This window comes from Equus przewalskii, chromosome 16 (assembly GCF_037783145.1).
Source record: "Equus przewalskii isolate Varuska chromosome 16, EquPr2, whole genome shotgun sequence".
Lineage (NCBI taxonomy): Eukaryota > Metazoa > Chordata > Mammalia > Perissodactyla > Equidae > Equus > Equus przewalskii.
This window is the reverse complement of record NC_091846.1, coordinates 9,476,735-9,493,255: the sequence shown is the minus strand read 5'-3', so window position 1 is coordinate 9,493,255 and position 16,521 is coordinate 9,476,735. Positions and strand designations below refer to the sequence as shown.

Sequence of the window (16,521 nt, the reverse complement as noted above, 5' to 3'; positions counted from 1 at the left end):
TTTTCACTAAGAACTATGTAGTTTTCAGATAACTTAAGTCTGCCTTTAAACTTCATTGTTTATCTAATGCTATAAATTACCCCCCTTTCCTCTGAGGCATAGATTATAAGAGTTAAAATCAGAAGGCATCGTGATTTTATTTCAGTTGAATTAATTCATCTTAGAAATTGAAGTTTCCTTTTATTCATGAACTTTTTAAATAAAGAAATAAATAATCCCACTAAGATAATCTTGCAAACTATTGCCATCCAGTAACCTGTTTTTTTCCTGAAGTCTTAGGAGCAATCATTAAAACATTAGTGTTTTATTGCTAAAACTTGTTTGTGTATTTTAGTTGATTAGTTAGACCATTTTTCCAGGTTTTGTGTTATTTGTTTTGGCATGCCTTTTGGGGTTTTTTTTTCCTGAATTCTTCATGGATAACATGGTATTTATGATTTTTAAAAATGATCAGTTAAGCAGTATTTGGAGTTACTCAGGCTTCCTAGAAGCTTATCTTTACGATGTTAAGTGTGCTATTTTGTTTCTGTTGTTTCTCATTTTGCTCTGTCAGTAGATAGTGCTTTGTATATCTTAAACTCCTTAAAGGCTCTTGAGGAGGTCCCTCTGGTGTTCTGTCCAACTGTTACTGTCCGTTGTATGTACATTGTTTTTATTGCAAGACAGTGTGTTGCCTTACGCAGAATGAAAGAATTGTTGTAGTTTGCTTTGTTTTATTTTTTGATGTTGTGTTATCAAATTAGAAAGATTTGGTTCCTTTAATTCATCTGAAAACATGAGTGTTTTGGGTTCTGCAACACAGTGATGTTAGGACTAAGTTTTGTACCATTCTGTCTTGCAGATATTTGATCAGAGGGTTCCTTCATTCAGCAGACTTGCGTTGGTTGCCTACTGTGTGCACCACCCTCCCGTGGGAGCTCTGTGGCTTACAGAGTCGGACTAGGCAGTGCAGTTCCGACTGGGCACTTTGTGTAATTACAGTGTACAGCGTCTTAACTCCAACTGATGAAACGAGTTCATATCATAAACAGAGAGGGACAGTAATCTGTGTGTGCTTTGGAAAGATGATACATAAAAGTTTTTCTCTCTTTAAATCTGTTTTAAAATTAGAACCAATACCCATTTGTTTGAACAATATAACTGTTATAGGTCTAACTATTTTCATGAACCATTTCTGTTTCCCAGCTACATGTTTATTGTAAACATTTTACTCTCATAGTTCCTTTATTTTTTAAAGGAAATTAATATTGATGAAATGTACCAGACAAATGGCCCTCTAGCGTAGACTGAAACCTTCTAGTAATCCAAGTAGAAAATAGACGATGGCGTCACAGTCTGCATCTTCTAGTCAGTAGCAGCATAGGTATTCCAGAATGACCAAAACGTCATTTGGACTCGGAACTCTGCCTCCAAAACTACCAAGACAGCTTGGAAGAGGAAACATGTTGTGGTCCAACTGTGTAACTAGGGGCTTCCTTTGAGCTCCTGAAATGGCCATTTTTATGATGTGATATTTGACTGTCAAAAAATAGGCTGAAATCACTAATTACTAAAAAGTGAGCAAGTATCTGGTGAATCTGCTATTAACAAACACCAGAAAAAAATATGTGTATACAGCCCAAATTTACAATATAATTGTCACGCTTTCACTTTGCTCCCTGTAGCCTGACTCTATTGAACATAAAATTATTGATACTCTAGGTTTTGAACGGCTTGAGTTTGTTTGAATTCCTTCCTTGGAAATAGACACTGTCAAATCCATGATGAGAATCACAAAACAGTAACTAGTTGACATAGATATATTTCACTTTCCCCCACCCCAGCCTGAGAGAAGTGAAGGACTTAGGCAGGTGTTTCATGTGGTGTGGGCTTTGGCTCCTTCAGTATTGTCTGGATTATTGTCTTTTTTGCATAATGGTAGATTCCCACGCTTCTTATTAATGATAAATCATCTTAGGACATATCCTATATGACAGGCATAAAATGTTAAGGGTATTTGTTGGCCTTTTCCAAGAAAGGGCCACCTTAACTTGTATGAGGAAACAATAGTAATTATTTTTTTAACCTTTTTTTGTACCTACTGTTCCTTAACTGTTTTGATTGTATAATATTTTTTACATACCAATTAATTTGTGATGCATGTAATATTTACGTGACTCTAAGAATCTGTCACAATAGAAAAGAGTAGGAATTACAGTTGGAGGGCATGTTAAGGGGATAAAAATATTTAAACCCCAAATGTTTTATTCTCGACTCCACCAATTATTTTTGTGGAAAAAACTAAAAATGCTGTTATAACACTATGTTTACTTATTTATACTAAGTTAAGCTTTTCATATTTATTTATTTAATTTTTTAAGGACATTTACTTTTAGTATTGTTTCTTAATATGGAAACTGTATGAGTATTTTAGAAATAAAATCCCTAAGATAATATGTTTTTACACATTCAGAAATTAACAATAATTCTTTGAATTTTTGTTAGATTTTTTAACTCTGGACAGCCTTCGGCTTTAATGGTATTTCTACATTTCCTGGTGACTTGTTAATAAAAACAGGAAAAATATTAAGGTAGAGTCATATATCACCTAAGACAGGGATAAGTTCTGAGAAATACAGTGTTAGACAGTTTCGTTCTTGTGCGAACATCATAGAAGTACTTACACAAACCTAGATGGTATAGCCTACTACACACCTAGGCGATATGGTACTAATCTTATGGGACCACCGTTGTATATGTGGTCCCTTGTTGACCGCAACATCATTATGTGACACAAGACTGTAATGTCATAAAATTTATTCTTTTTATTTTACCTTTCTCATTTCTTGATTGACCTTATTTTGTATATGTATATAAATAACCTGGATACTGCTTGGTCACCAGGAGTGTACAGGTTTTTGAACATTTGGAAATTATTTTTTTTTTAAAGATTGGCACCTGAGCTAACAACTGTTGCCAATCTTCTTTTTTTTCTTTTTCCTGCTTTCTCTCCCCAAATCCCCACAGTACATAGTTGTATATTTTAGTTGTAGGTCCTTCTAGTTGTGGCATGTGGGCGGTGCCATGTCCGCGCCCAGGATCTGAACCAGTGAAAGCCTGGGCCGCCGCAGCGGAGCGCGCGGACTTAATGACTCAGCCACGGGGCCGGCCCCTCTTTGGAAATTTCACACAGCAAATAGGGAATTAATATAGAGGTTTTCCTCCTATAAAAGGGCTTCCATTTGATTTTATGTTCAAAACTATATAATGTACTTCTGTTTTACTGTCTCTGAAATGACTAAATCTTGCCCTTGGAAAACCTGAATCTTTGCACATGTTATTTCCAGAGTCTACCTCAGTTAACCAGGTTTAGTTTTAGGTAGGAATGAATTGAAACCATGTTTAAATTCGGTTCATCATCTATGCAGGTTTGTTTGTTTAAGCAGTTCCTTCTCTCTCCTCTTGCCTTACTCTAGTTAATTTTTTTTAATCCTGAAATTTTAATTTAAAACATTTGTCTTTCTTCCTCTGGCAAAGCCATATATTCCAAATTAAGCCTCTGTGAAATGTCTGAATTCTTTTTCTCTCTTTGTTATGGCTATCTTCATTATTTGGATGTATTTCATTTCAAGGAGGAGTTTGAAACACAACACACGTCCTCCTATTTTCTCATAGCTTCATAAAGACAAATTAATGTGACAACATGAAAAGCCTTGGACCCTAGCAGTTCCTGTGTCCGTTCTCTAAGAACCTGAGTACTTACTGACAGCATACAGAAACGGACACCTGTCTGCTCATATGGCAGAGCAGCAGGGCGTCTCCTTCAGTTAGCGTTGTGTGGACATGTCCAGCGAGATCACTACAGCTTACCATGGTTTGTAAGGGTGTCGTTAAGTTTTTTGTTTCATTGTCTGTCTCCCAGTATTTTGAACCTAATTTAAAGAAAAAGACGTTTCTAAATTGTATTTATTAAATGTGCTTTTGCCTACATTTTGTGCTGCTACTTTGCCAGTCTCATGAGCTTAGTTGTGTTTGTACATAGGTTGTAGTTTGGTAATAAATTTATAGTGTTGCTTGTCAGTGTTTTCTTTGTGGTTCATATTTGATCTATAGTCACTGGTCCACTTATTGCCACCAGTGGGAATAACAAACCCCTCACCAGGAAGGAATGACTTTTCCCAGAGTTTTAGTTCTTATAAAATCACGTGGTAAACCTGACATTTTGTGTTTGCCATGCATTGTACTAATAAGTTCAAGGTTGATGCAAGTAAGATAAGAGTGGCTTTTCAATTAATTCCAACTGGTTTAATAAATATACTTGTCTTATTTGTGTGTCACCCTTGCAAAATGGATGTTCCATATGGTGAATTTTCCAGATGACTGTGTCTTATTTTATGAATCCTCCAAAGCTATTTTTTTAATTCATAGACTTTATTTTTTTGAGCAGTCTTAGGTTTACAGAAAAATTAAACAGCAAAGAGAGTTCTCATATACTTCCTACCTCCTCCCCGTAGTTTCCCCTTTTATATCTTGCTTTAGTGTGGTATTTTTGTTATAATTTAATCCATGTTGATACATTATTATTGCTAAAGTTCATAGTTTACATTAAGGTTCACTCTGTATTGTACAGTTCAGTGGGTTTTGACAAAAGCATAATGTCGTGTATCCACCATTACAGAATCATACAGAATAGTTTTCCCGCCCTGAACATCCTCTGTCCTGCCTGTTCATCTTTCCTCTGCCAACAACCAATCTTTTTATTGTCTCTGTAGTTTGTCTTTTCCAGAATGTCACATTGTTAAAATCATACAGTATGTAGCCTTTTTAGACTGACTTTTTCACTTAGCAGTATGCATTTAAGGTTCCTCCATGTCTTTTTTGTCGCTTAGTGGTTCATTTCTTTTTATCATGGGATAATATTCCATTACATAGATGTGCCAGTTTGTTTATCGATTCACCTATTGAAGGACATCTTGGTTCCTTCCAAGTTTTGGTAATTATGAATAAAACTGCTATGAACATTCATGTACAGGTTTTTGTGTGGATGTAAGTTTTCACGTCACTTGAGTAAATACCTAGGAGTGCGATTGCTGGAAGGTATGGTGAGAGTGTGTTTAATTTTGTAAGAAATTGCCAAATTGTCTTCTGAAGTGGCTGTACCATTTTGCATTCCCACCAGGAATGAATGAGTTCCTGCTGCTCCACATCCTCACCAGCATTTGGTGTTGTCACTGTTCTGATTTTGCCATTCTAATAGATGTGTAGTGGTATCTCATTGCTGTTCTAATTTCCAGTTCTCTAAAGACATGATGTTGAGCATCTTTTCATATGCTTATCTGTTTTTAAATTGTTTTTTATTGAAACCTTGCTAACATGTATCATACTTGTTGTCTGGCTTTGTAAAATAGAGAATTTGAACTTAACCCTTTCTTTGTGATTCAGAGTTGTCCTTATGATATGCAGCTAGTGGTGGGGTAGCAGTGGTTTTCTGCCTGTCCCTATGTGAGTTTTGATTTTGCCTTTATAGCCTTTTTTACTTGTCTGTTATCAGGCTGTCAACCTTTATTCCTCTTCCGATTTCCCACCTCTAGTCTTCAGTGAACCTAGCGAAACAGTTGTTAGGCTTGTTAGAATTATGAGTGAATTAGGAGTACAGCCGTTTGGGGATAAGGAAGTGGTGGGGCAGTCTCCTCTGTGATCTTTAGTGCTTTATGTCATTTCTCTAGGCCATCTGTGGCCTTTTTAGCACTATCTTTGGTTCCCAGAAGTGTTCCAGGTAGACAAGTGTGAAGAAGATGTTTATGCATGATTGTGTTGTCGTGTAGTTGTGTAATACTTATAGCTAGAAGGCCCCTAGCAACAGTTTAATTCCATGGCTCCACTCTTTTTTTCTTGCTGTGACCATTAATGAGGATTTGATCTATTAAAGGATATAAAGGAAAAGAGGTAAGTGGGACAAAAATAGGAAATATTTACGGCTAGAGCCTCCCCCTCTCCCTTCAATCCTTTCTACTTTCTCCAGTGCATATGCCCAGTGCTGCCTAGTGATGTGACATGGCGATGGGCTCATACGGCAGAACATACTTGAGCGTCGGGATGTTTGCCCAGAGAAGCCAGGAATTTAGCTGGAAACTATGAGGGAAGATAAAGGCGTTGCCTGGCTAGCGCCAGCTGCTGCCTTTCAAATGGAAACACGGAAAGGCAGGGTGGGCTCAAGTCTCACTGACTGATTCCATCCACTGAGGCTCAGATCCCTGAGGCTGGTGCCAATGTGCCTTCCTCGCTCCCTGACTGGATGTTGCCACAGGCAGCTGCATCTGTCCCGGACACCCCTGGGGATTCACCTGGGGTTCCTCCAGTCCTTACAGCCATTGCTCCTTCTACCCCGAACAGTGGGAAAAGGGATCGAGGGGGAGGACACATGTTCAGTGGCTACTTTCTGTCTTCTTTCTGAACAGAAAAGTTTTATGGCCAACTCTTCTCTAATTTTAATTGTTCTAAGGTCTTCTTGGGACCTTCCCTGTAAATTTGGAGAGGCTCAGCAGTGACCGAGGGCCTTGAGACCTGAAACTGGGAGCAAATGGTGTGGTCCAGTCCCCTCATCTTACAGGTGAAGGATGAACCCAGGGGGATTTTAACATACGTGTTCAAGATCACATTCTGAACTGGGAAATAAGACTTCTATCTATATCTGATCTTGAAGAAGGCTGCAGATAACGTGCAAAGCAGACAAGCCAGATGACCAAACATTTATTAAGGATCTTTAAGCCTCTGAAGCATGATACCAATACAGAGTAGTCACCCAAGTTGATGTTAAGAATATGAAATGGAGGATAAATTGACACCATAGGATTGGAACTAACATTTATAGTGTTTACTATGTGCTAGATACTTTTATTGTTTTATTGAATTCATACGCTAGTTCTAAAATGTATTTACTGCTATTCTCTTTTTGCAGGAGAGGAAACTGAGCTTTATAGAAAGACTTGCTCTAGTTATTTGGCTACTAAGAAATGGAAGAAAGAATGGAACCTAGGTCAGTTTAGTTGTAGAACCTATTCCTTTGCCATGTTCCAAGATTACTTTCAACAATGTTAAATGCAAACTCAATTCTTGAAATAAATATGTTACATTCACCCATTTTTCTGAGGTTATTAATCTGTCTTTTACCTTCCCTTTCCTGTATGCTTTTTTTAACCAGACTTTTAGGCAGACTGCTGTGATATATTCTGTTACAGTATTTACATTTATAATGACAGGAAAAAATAGTGGCTCTTGTGTTATGAGATTAAAATGAATTTGGGAATATTGCTGCCATTTATTATTATCAGAGTGTAAATATATACCTACTTGTTTTTCATGGAAGGCTTTATGAAATGAGCCTATCATTCCAAGAGTTTTTATGAATTACATTTAGACCACCAACTTCAGTGACCTAGAGCGCTGTCAGTCATTTTTGTTAGTAAGCTTCCTGACAGCGGTCTGCCCCCCGGATGGCAGCTCCAGAGTCATTAGCTGTATGCATGGTCTCCGTCAGTTACTAGGAGAGCAGCCCCAGTGTACTTGGCCCAGGGTTCAGTGTCCGTGTTTGAAGCACTACCCCAGAGCTGAGTTTAGTCCTGAATGTTCAAAATGGTTTCACTTAGCACATCTTAAATAACTTATTTAAAGACATAACTAATCATGATATGACTACTGTATTCCATAACATAAATCTTAAGCTATAGTGTTAGTAATTATTGTGTAATTAGAGATGGGTGAATCAACTTCATTTGGGATTCGTAAAATACCTCAAGCTATTTTTCAAACATTTTGAAATATATTTTGTAACATTTCTCAAACATACTTTACCAAGCAGATTTCCTCTAATTTTTAAACCCTTGTGTATTTTAAGGGAAATTTAATCCATATGTTTCTGATTCATTTGCACTTAACTCATCTAAGTTATTTTTTAAGAACAATTTGGTTTCCAAGAAGCCTTAGGAACCCTTCTCATGAATTCTATCATCCTTTGAAAGCCTTTTCCCCAATCAAAACTTTTTTCTCCAAGGATAAATGTGCATGAAATGTTTCAGTTCATTTTACAATTTAGAGCCCATATTTCACAATCTAAGCTAGTTCTGAATTTAATGTAATGTTACTCTGCCTTTACTGTAAGAACTTGCTTTGTCTCTCTTCAAAGCAAGTCTCTGCAGAGAGCTTGTAATCACAGTGTGCTCTTTTGAAAACACAGTGCCCTGACATTCTATGCTGTCATAGCACAGGTGACAGACGTGGGTTGATCAAACATGTCAAACTGAAGTGTCTGTTTAGTGCGCTGAATATGTATACATATTTGTACATATTCAAATATACATGTACACACTCATAAAAATGTTTAAATTTTTATAGGCTATCTTTTTTGTTTTTACCTCTACTTATAATTCTCACAAGACATTACTGTATTCTGGATGAATTAGTGATTTATTGTTCTCATCTCTCTTCAGAAATGTCTTTCACTTGAGACTTAGTCAACAGGTTTCTGTTGCCTAGCAAGTAGGTCTTTGAGAACAGCTCTTTGTGTAGTTTTAATGGAACAGCTTGATTGTATGAAATCTTCTTAGAAAAATTAAGGTCATTGCAGTGAAGGTAAAAGGAAATAAGCTGACAGCTAATTGGACAGAGTGTCATACACCACAGCAACTCTGGAAAAGATTTGCAGAAACATAGCAACAAAAGAATGGGGTTTGCTTAAGGCAGCTAGAACCTGCATTCAGAAATGTTCACGTTAAAAGAAAGACAGCAGCATTTTCTTGGGTTCTCATTAGGGAATTGTGTGAAATACATAGGTGCTAATCACAAGAAATAGCCTCTTAAGTTCCTATTTTTAATGGAAACTATCGTTTTTTCCCCTGAATTTTTTAGTGTGGGATTTTTAAACAATGAAACCATCTTCTCTGTACTTTTTAAACCATACAGTTTCTTACATATTTTGTTAGTTTGTGCTATTAATGAACTCTTAATATTTTAGGAAATATAGATAAATAAATTAATAGATAAATTCCTTTTAAGAATTAACACCTAAATTTTTCTTTGTTTAAACCAAAATGAAAAACTTCATGCGTGAGGGGAGACTTTTAAGTTTTACTTTGTATTTTTCCGTATGGTAATTATTTTACTTTACAAAGGAAATATGCTTACAAAATATTAAGGTAGTTTTTAAAAAGCAATATTTATAGAAATTGAGTAAATGCCTGCTCTTACTTCTGCTTCCCAAAAGCCTTTGGCCTAAAAGTCGGTCGTGGCTCTGGACCTTATTTCATTTGACTCACAGGGCAAGATTGTTCTGGTCATTGTCACTGTGACAATGATCCTGGGATCATTGATCAGTGATCCCCATTGTCACTGTAACCTGGATCAGTGATCTGCAAAGTTCTGTGATGATGCCTCTCCATCAATAAAATGTTTGTGAGTTTTATACTGTTACTATGTTGATGCTTTACAGAATATTTGTAATTTACAGTAGTATTTGTATGTAATTTATAAAAATACAAAATTAGAAAATTTAAAGACTATAAATATGAAAACACTGAAAAATAATTTTATTGGTACAAAATGCCCTAAAAAAACTGAATAATATTTGTATTGAGGGCCATGAGATTAAATATGCTTCGTTTTTTTTAAAGCTTGTACTAACCAGGTACAGCGATTTAGTTTATTTTAGTGCTTAATTTTAATGACTGTTGGAGGTGAAAAAGTTACTTCACAATGGTGTGTGATCCAAGTGGAAGAAATGAATCACTGGCTGCAAGTACATGTCATGAGCTTCATTTTTTAATCATGCCCTCTAATTATGCAGAAGTTTCCATTTAACTTTGGCTGTTAAATTTGCATCTTCCCTGATATCAGTCAGTTCTTGCAAATTAATTGGAAGTTTGCATTTTATATGAATAGTTTCAAAACCCACTGAACCTCTTCATTTGGAAGATTTTTAAACAAATAGGAAAATTGTTTCAAGTTTAAGTTGTACATTTTAGAGTTTTTAATGAGAGATTCACTGTTTTGTTTTTGGCAACAAAATCACGGAACAATGGAAATAAATGCTCTAGGTCAGGGAGTCTTCCCTCGGCCTGCCTGACCCTCATGTGCCCAGGAATTCCAGTTCTCAGCCAGTCCCGCTGAGTGTTTTCCTGGTTCTGCTCCATCTGGACATGACAGTCCTTAAATGACTTAGGATAAGTTTAATTCCTGTTGTGAGTTTTCATCCTCCTCAGTCTTAAAGTAATTCCTGACTTGTAGGTATAGTATGAGTGTGTCACTGTACATTTCTTCCACTTCAGTTATCAGTGGTCTCTGTGCCAGTGTCCACAGCAGTCCCTCCAGCTTATGTCAGGGACTTCCCCTGGGAGGCACCAGCTTGTTGCAGCTCCCCAGGTTCTGGTGCAGGACATTCAGATGGCTGTCAGCTACCAGAGGCAGTGCTGTTGCTTGCTGACTCCTTGTTCATGTTCAACTAGATGTGAGTGGAATTGTCAAAGGGAGGACCAAGAGTAGAAGAGAGACTTTTAGTTACTAACAGGAAAGTGGTAAGGTATGAGAGTCAGACTGGAAGGAAGAATCAGGGAAGGAGGACCTTGAGCTTTCCAAGGGAAGAAATCCCCATGTATTCTATGACTGGGTGAAGAAGAGTGGCATGAACCATAGATGTTTGGTCTTACTTGGATGGTGCGTACTCTAGTCAAAGAATCTTTCTTGGTCTGTGGCTAGAGATCTGTTAGCTGTTTAAACGAGGGGTCTGTCTGTTGGATCATGAGAGGCATTATGGAATTATGAGAACTTCAACTCTGGAGTCAGAAACCTAGATTCCAGCCCCAGCTCTGCCACTTCCAAGCTGTGTGACTTTGGGAAATTTACTTATTCTCTCTGAGCCTCTGTTATCTCATCTTAAAATGGATATGATAATAATAGTACATTCCTTATTGGACTGTTGAGAAGATGAAATGAGATACTGAATTTAAAGTGCTTATCAGTTTCTAGCATTGTGATAAAACCTCAGTATATGTTAGCTGCAAGGTGTGCTAGAGCTGGCACGTAACAGGCTTTCCCAGAGCCAATTGTTGAATATTAAGGAAGGTTGCAAGTCTTTCAACTGCTGAAATTGGCCATAGTGAGAGTCCTTACACTCTCTACAAGTCAAGGCTCCCTCCTTCACACAACTCCCTTGGAGAGCCAGTTTACCGGCACATCACTGGTTACTATCTTTATTTTGTGGGGTTTTTTTGCTTCTGCAAATAGAGCAGCTCTGGATAACTAGCGTGGCTCTTTGTCAGTCCCTCTGAAACAAGTAGTTGTGGTGATGAATAATACTCCTAACCCTCACCAGTCATAGCAAATAGGGTCAGTTTAATTTGCAGTGAGCCACTTTCGTCTCCAGGGGTGAATGGCTGTTTGGGATCTGCCAAAATTAGAGACCACTCTCTTCTCTGAGCTAGACTTTGCTCTGATGCTTTCACTGCAGTGTAACAGAAATCTTAGGATGCCAGAAATAGATCACAGGATTTCACTGCCGTTTCATTCCCTGACTGATCCAGTCTGAGCTCGCTCTAGGCAATACCACAGTGCCTTCAGCCTTTTGCTAACAGTGAGATTCTTCAGTCTCCCCAAAGGTTCTGAACCCCCAAACTGGGCTGGCTTACCTCGTGGTCATGTCAGACACTTGCACACGGACGTGTTTTGCCAAGTGCTTGTGAGAGGTGTTTGGCTGTTTTTCAGCAAAGGTAGGAGAGGCAGGAGGAAAGGGAGTTCTGTCCTCACTTCTTTTAGTATCTTCCCTGAACCAAAAAGTGGAGTTTGGTGGTAGCACCCGGTTAGAGGTCTCTTTTAGCACACTAAGGATCAAATTTTTCCCTATTTACAGTAGAAACAAAAAAACAAGCATAATTTCCCAAAAAAGCAGCTCTTTAAATAGGGAATTTACCAACTCCACTCTGTCTTATTGCAGATAAATACATATCTTCGCAAGAGGATCGCGCAAGTTTTTGTGTTCCTTTCTTAAGAATCACAGACTAGAGTTGCAGGTTGTTACTCATTTGCTTTTTACAAGAAAGAAAAAGCATTACATCACGTCAGAGGGTCTCAGGTTCCAGAAAGGGGAGCTTTCCAAGGTTTTCTGTGTAAGGAAGTTTCTGTGTAATCCATGGGGAATTATGCAGGAAAGGGGGCTGGAGGATCTAGCCAGGACTTATTTTTCCATCTATTTGAATTTGAATCTTAGACAAATATGTTATTATTTATGTAAATTTATTTAGACCTTTATAAAGTCAGTTTAAGTTATTGAATGCCCCACAGATTCTAAGCACAGCCCGTGCCTTAAGGAACTCGTCCTGGTCGAGAAAGCCCTGAAACAAACCCTCATAGAATGCTACAGTCATACGTCACCTAACGACGGGGATATGTTATGAGAAATGCATCGTTAGGCGATTTCATCGTTGTGTGAACGTCATAGAGTGTACTCCCAGAAACCTAGATGGCATAGCCTGCTACACACCTAGGCTATGTGGCACTAATCTTACGGGACCTCGTCGTGTACGCAGTCTGTCGTTGACTGAAATATTATGCGGTGCGTGACGGTATGTGCATTAATAACAGTGAGTATGTGACTGAGAAGTGTGGAGGAGGAAAAGGACAAGGAAGGCTTCACAGAGGAGGTGATGTCAGCTATGTTCTGAAGCATGAAGAAGAGTATACTAGGTGGCAAGAGAGGGAAAACTAACCCATGCAGAGGAAACAGTCACCACCTTCCTGGTGACTTGTGTTAGAGTTACAGTTGCCTTTTATTAGAGCGAGTTCTTTTCTTCACTAGATGGTGATCTCTATGAGCACAGGGAGCAGTCTCTCATCATTGCCTCCTCCACAAGGCTTTGAGTATTGTAGGTGTTCATATCCTCAGTGGGCAGTGAGAATCTGTAACCATACAAGAAGGTCACTTTTCTTCGTCGTGACCCTGTAAGCAAGGCTGTTCTGAAGAACACTGACATGAAGAAACGTATTCACTGCGTGATGATGGCAAAGCTCAGATTTGAAGTCAGATTCTAAGAGAAAGCCCAGAGCAAAATTGGATGTCTTGTCTGTGACCATGGTCTAAATAAACAGAAAACTTCACTTCCTTGCATTTTTGTGTAGCTTAAAGGTACGTTATTGTGATTACTGGTCATTGAGTTGTTGATAAACTGCTTTGCCTGCTTTCTCAAGAGGCGCAGCAGCTTTCCTCTCAGTGGTTTAATGTTTATGTGCCGTGGATGATGACACAGCGCTGCAGTCACAATATCTTCTTGGTGCTATGAAAGCCCTCCATTTTTCCAGGTCCGCATGCAGTCTGTTAGTCCATCTTGGAGTTGTCTATAGGATAGAATGTTTTCCACTTATGAACCAGGCCTACTTTATGAATCAAAAGGCACTTCTTAATTTGCAGTTGTATATTAAATTCACACATTTCAGATGGAAATTCACACAATCTATTTTGCATTACTCACACTTAATAGTAATTTCTTTTGGCTATTGCCCTCAGGCCATATAAGAATGAAAAAAAAATTTGAGCCCTTTATTTTGACTATGTTCACAGATTGTAAATCTGATTAGTTCTCTGATTTTTTTTTTTCTCTTAAAGTAACATCTGCATTACTCACTGAACAAAGACTGATAACTAGGGGCAGGTTTGCCTTATAACCATGTTCATCATACCTAAGTTATTCTGTCAGTTCACTTGGAAGATGCATCTGTTTTTCTGCACTAATTTGCTGCGTCAAGTTCATGTGTGCCACTAATAGATGTGATATGCACCTGTGAAATGGTGAGGAAAATTATGTCCAGATTAGGTAATGCTTTAAGACTGATTTATTTCAGAGCTGAAAGGAACCTTACAGATCATTGAATCCAGTGTTTCTCATACTGAGCTACAAAATCTATTTGTCCTTTGAGAAATGTTTAAATACTGTGTTTTCATTAGGTGAACAATTACAAAAAACATATAAGCACAGTCTGGCCTATGGGGATGACCTCTCTGAATTGAGAACCATGAGATTTCAAAGGTCGCATGATTTGGCTCCAGTGATAGGATCTAGGTTTCCTGCAAACCTAAAGGAATTCAGCAAGTGGGAGCTGCCTCGGGCCTCTGGATGGCAAGTTCAGGGTCCCTCTCACCACACTGGACTCCAATGAGATGTATGGTGTTTTGAGGGCATGACTATAATGGTGGTGTCATGCCAGCCCCAAATTCCTATGGGAGGCAGCTTGTGCTACAGATTTGAATAGTTGTATATTTCTGATGTCTATCATACTGTCTGAATTACAAGGTTACTGCTGTCAGGAGCTTTCATTCTTAGGTCACACATTAGCCAAGCCATCCTTGTCATTCTTTGAGTATTTATCACATATGCCCAGTGGAGGGTGGTGGATCAGTCAGCTTTCTCTAGGTAAGACTGAGGTAATGAAATAACTCCAAAATTTCTGTGGCTTGCAATAACAAAAGTATATTTCTTGTTCACACATCATCTGCAGCTCTGTTTTGGCTGTGATTCAGCTCCCTGCATTATCTCATTTTGAGATCTATGGTACCTGCAGTTACCCCTGTTTTCAGGACATAAGGAAAAGAGCAAGAAGGCTTTGAAACACTCAGGCCCTTAAAACTTCTTTTCAGATGTCCCATACATCATTTCTGTTGTGTTCCACTGGCCAAAACAAGTTGTATGGCCAAACCCTTTGTCAGTGGAACTGGGAAATATTATTCTCTCCACAAGGCGTCACATGGCCGTGGATAGAGATGTACAGTCATATGTCGCTTAACGATGGGGATATGTTCTAAGGAATGCATTGTTAGGGAATTTCATCGTTGTGTGAACATCTTGGAGTGCACTTACACAAAGCTAGATGATACAGCTTGCTACACACCTAGGCTGTGTGGTACTAATCTTATGGGACCGGCGTCGTGTATGGGGTTTGTTGTTGACCCAAATGTTGTTGTGCAGCACGTGACTGTATAATCCTCTTCCAGGCAGGGGGTTGAGTAATTGGGAACAATAATACACTCCACCACAGGCAACCCATAGAGCTGTGCACCTCACCATCGCTCGTCACTCTGGCTGGCTGGGCTCTTCAGTTTGGCTTTCTGTTTTTAATTTTCATTTTTTCTCAATTGCAAGTTTTAGAAGTGGAAAGCTTTAGGGTTGGATGGACATTTAGAGATCTCATCTCGTGCTTTTATTTTTCTAGTAGAGGGACTGAGGCCTAGTGAGGTGATTTGCCCAAGATTGCACAGCAAGACTTTACTACAGTGCTCTCTTCACAGCATCAACTTGGAAAATGTTGGAGAAGAATTGCTGCTTTGCTAATTGTAAGGGAAAATGGTTCTCTTGTTCCTGAAATCATACCCCTCCTGGGAGACAGAGGAATAAAACAGAACCTGAATGGTCAGTCTTGGAATGAAAACTGGCTCAATTTTCTATCAATTTTTTTTCTCAGCCACATTCGTATTAGGGGCAACTTATTTAAATTTATTATGTAGCATCAACAGAGCACCAGGATTTGTTTAGTGCTACAGTAAGTCACAGTTCCTGCCAAGGCAAATTGCATCTCTATTTTATAAATAGTCTGTACCCTGTGCTTATTTGATTTAAAATAAAATCTGTATGTAGTATGCAGTATGTTTCCTTTGAGCCTTTGTGTGGGGGAGCAGTCTGTGGATGAGTTCATACTGGAGACGTTCAACTGAGTGAGAGCTGTTCACTGGATACTCCATGGGCTTCTAATGTTCTCCTGGTGCTTAACTGATAAAAAATAAAACCCAGCACTGCCTGCGGGAAATGTGGATAATCTTTATTCAGCTACTGACGTTCCCAGCACCCCACTTCACAGATTTCAAATTCTGAAGTCAATGACCAATGACAAAGTGATAAAATGGATAGAAGTTACTGGAAGAGCTCCCATGTAGAGGACTGTAGTTGGGAGACAACAGGAGGAGGCAAAATAGGAGCTGCCACTACGTCGGGGAGGGGGTGGTTATGGGGGAGACACAAGTGCTTACTGCGTGAGAGGATTACAAATAAGATTTGAAAGGAAAGTGAGTGGGATGATTGCTCAAGTGCCCCACTAAGCCTTTAATGTACAGTGTAATCTCTTTTCTCGGAGGCAAAGCTCACAGACAAGAACCTATTGATGAATGACTGCACAAATCTAGGTTAACAATCATGCTTCTCATTCTAAAATCTCTTGCATCTGTGACCAAAATAATTTAAATATTTGATTGCATTTGTCAGTGTCTTAGACAATGTAGGCCACAAAAGTAGGGAATTTCTTGAGGTTAAGTGGCACATATGAGTAGTGCTATAGGGTAGAAGGGGCACCCCCTCCCTGGACACAGTTTCCACCTTTACCCTATGGCAGTGGAAAGGGGAGGAAAGGGGAGGAAAGGACACACCTAAAAGGAGTTGGTTGAAAACTGCTTTGGCCTCTGGAGACTAGAGGTAAGGTTAGTCCGACTAAATTTTGAAAAGGCCTCTTTCTGTTTTT

General features: G+C 38.7%; 1 protein-coding gene across 10 annotated transcripts in view; it reads left to right on the top strand.

Annotated features, from left to right (window-relative positions):
- KATNAL1 (katanin catalytic subunit A1 like 1) overlaps window positions 1-7,119 on the top strand; it is a 79,611-nt gene extending 72,492 nt beyond the window's left edge. For 4 of the 10 annotated variants that reach the window (XM_070577903.1, XM_008517438.2, XM_070577905.1 and 1 more), the window contains exon 12: window positions 6,938-7,119. The gene's annotated coding sequence lies outside the window, so the exon portion shown is untranslated. Of the gene's footprint in view, window positions 1-841; window positions 4,060-6,481; window positions 6,590-6,937 lie in introns of those variants that run through there. The other 6 variants (XR_011527751.1, XR_544480.2, XR_011527752.1 and 3 more) reach the window with 2 other exon arrangements.
- The last annotated feature ends 9,402 nt before the right edge of the window (window positions 7,120-16,521 follow it).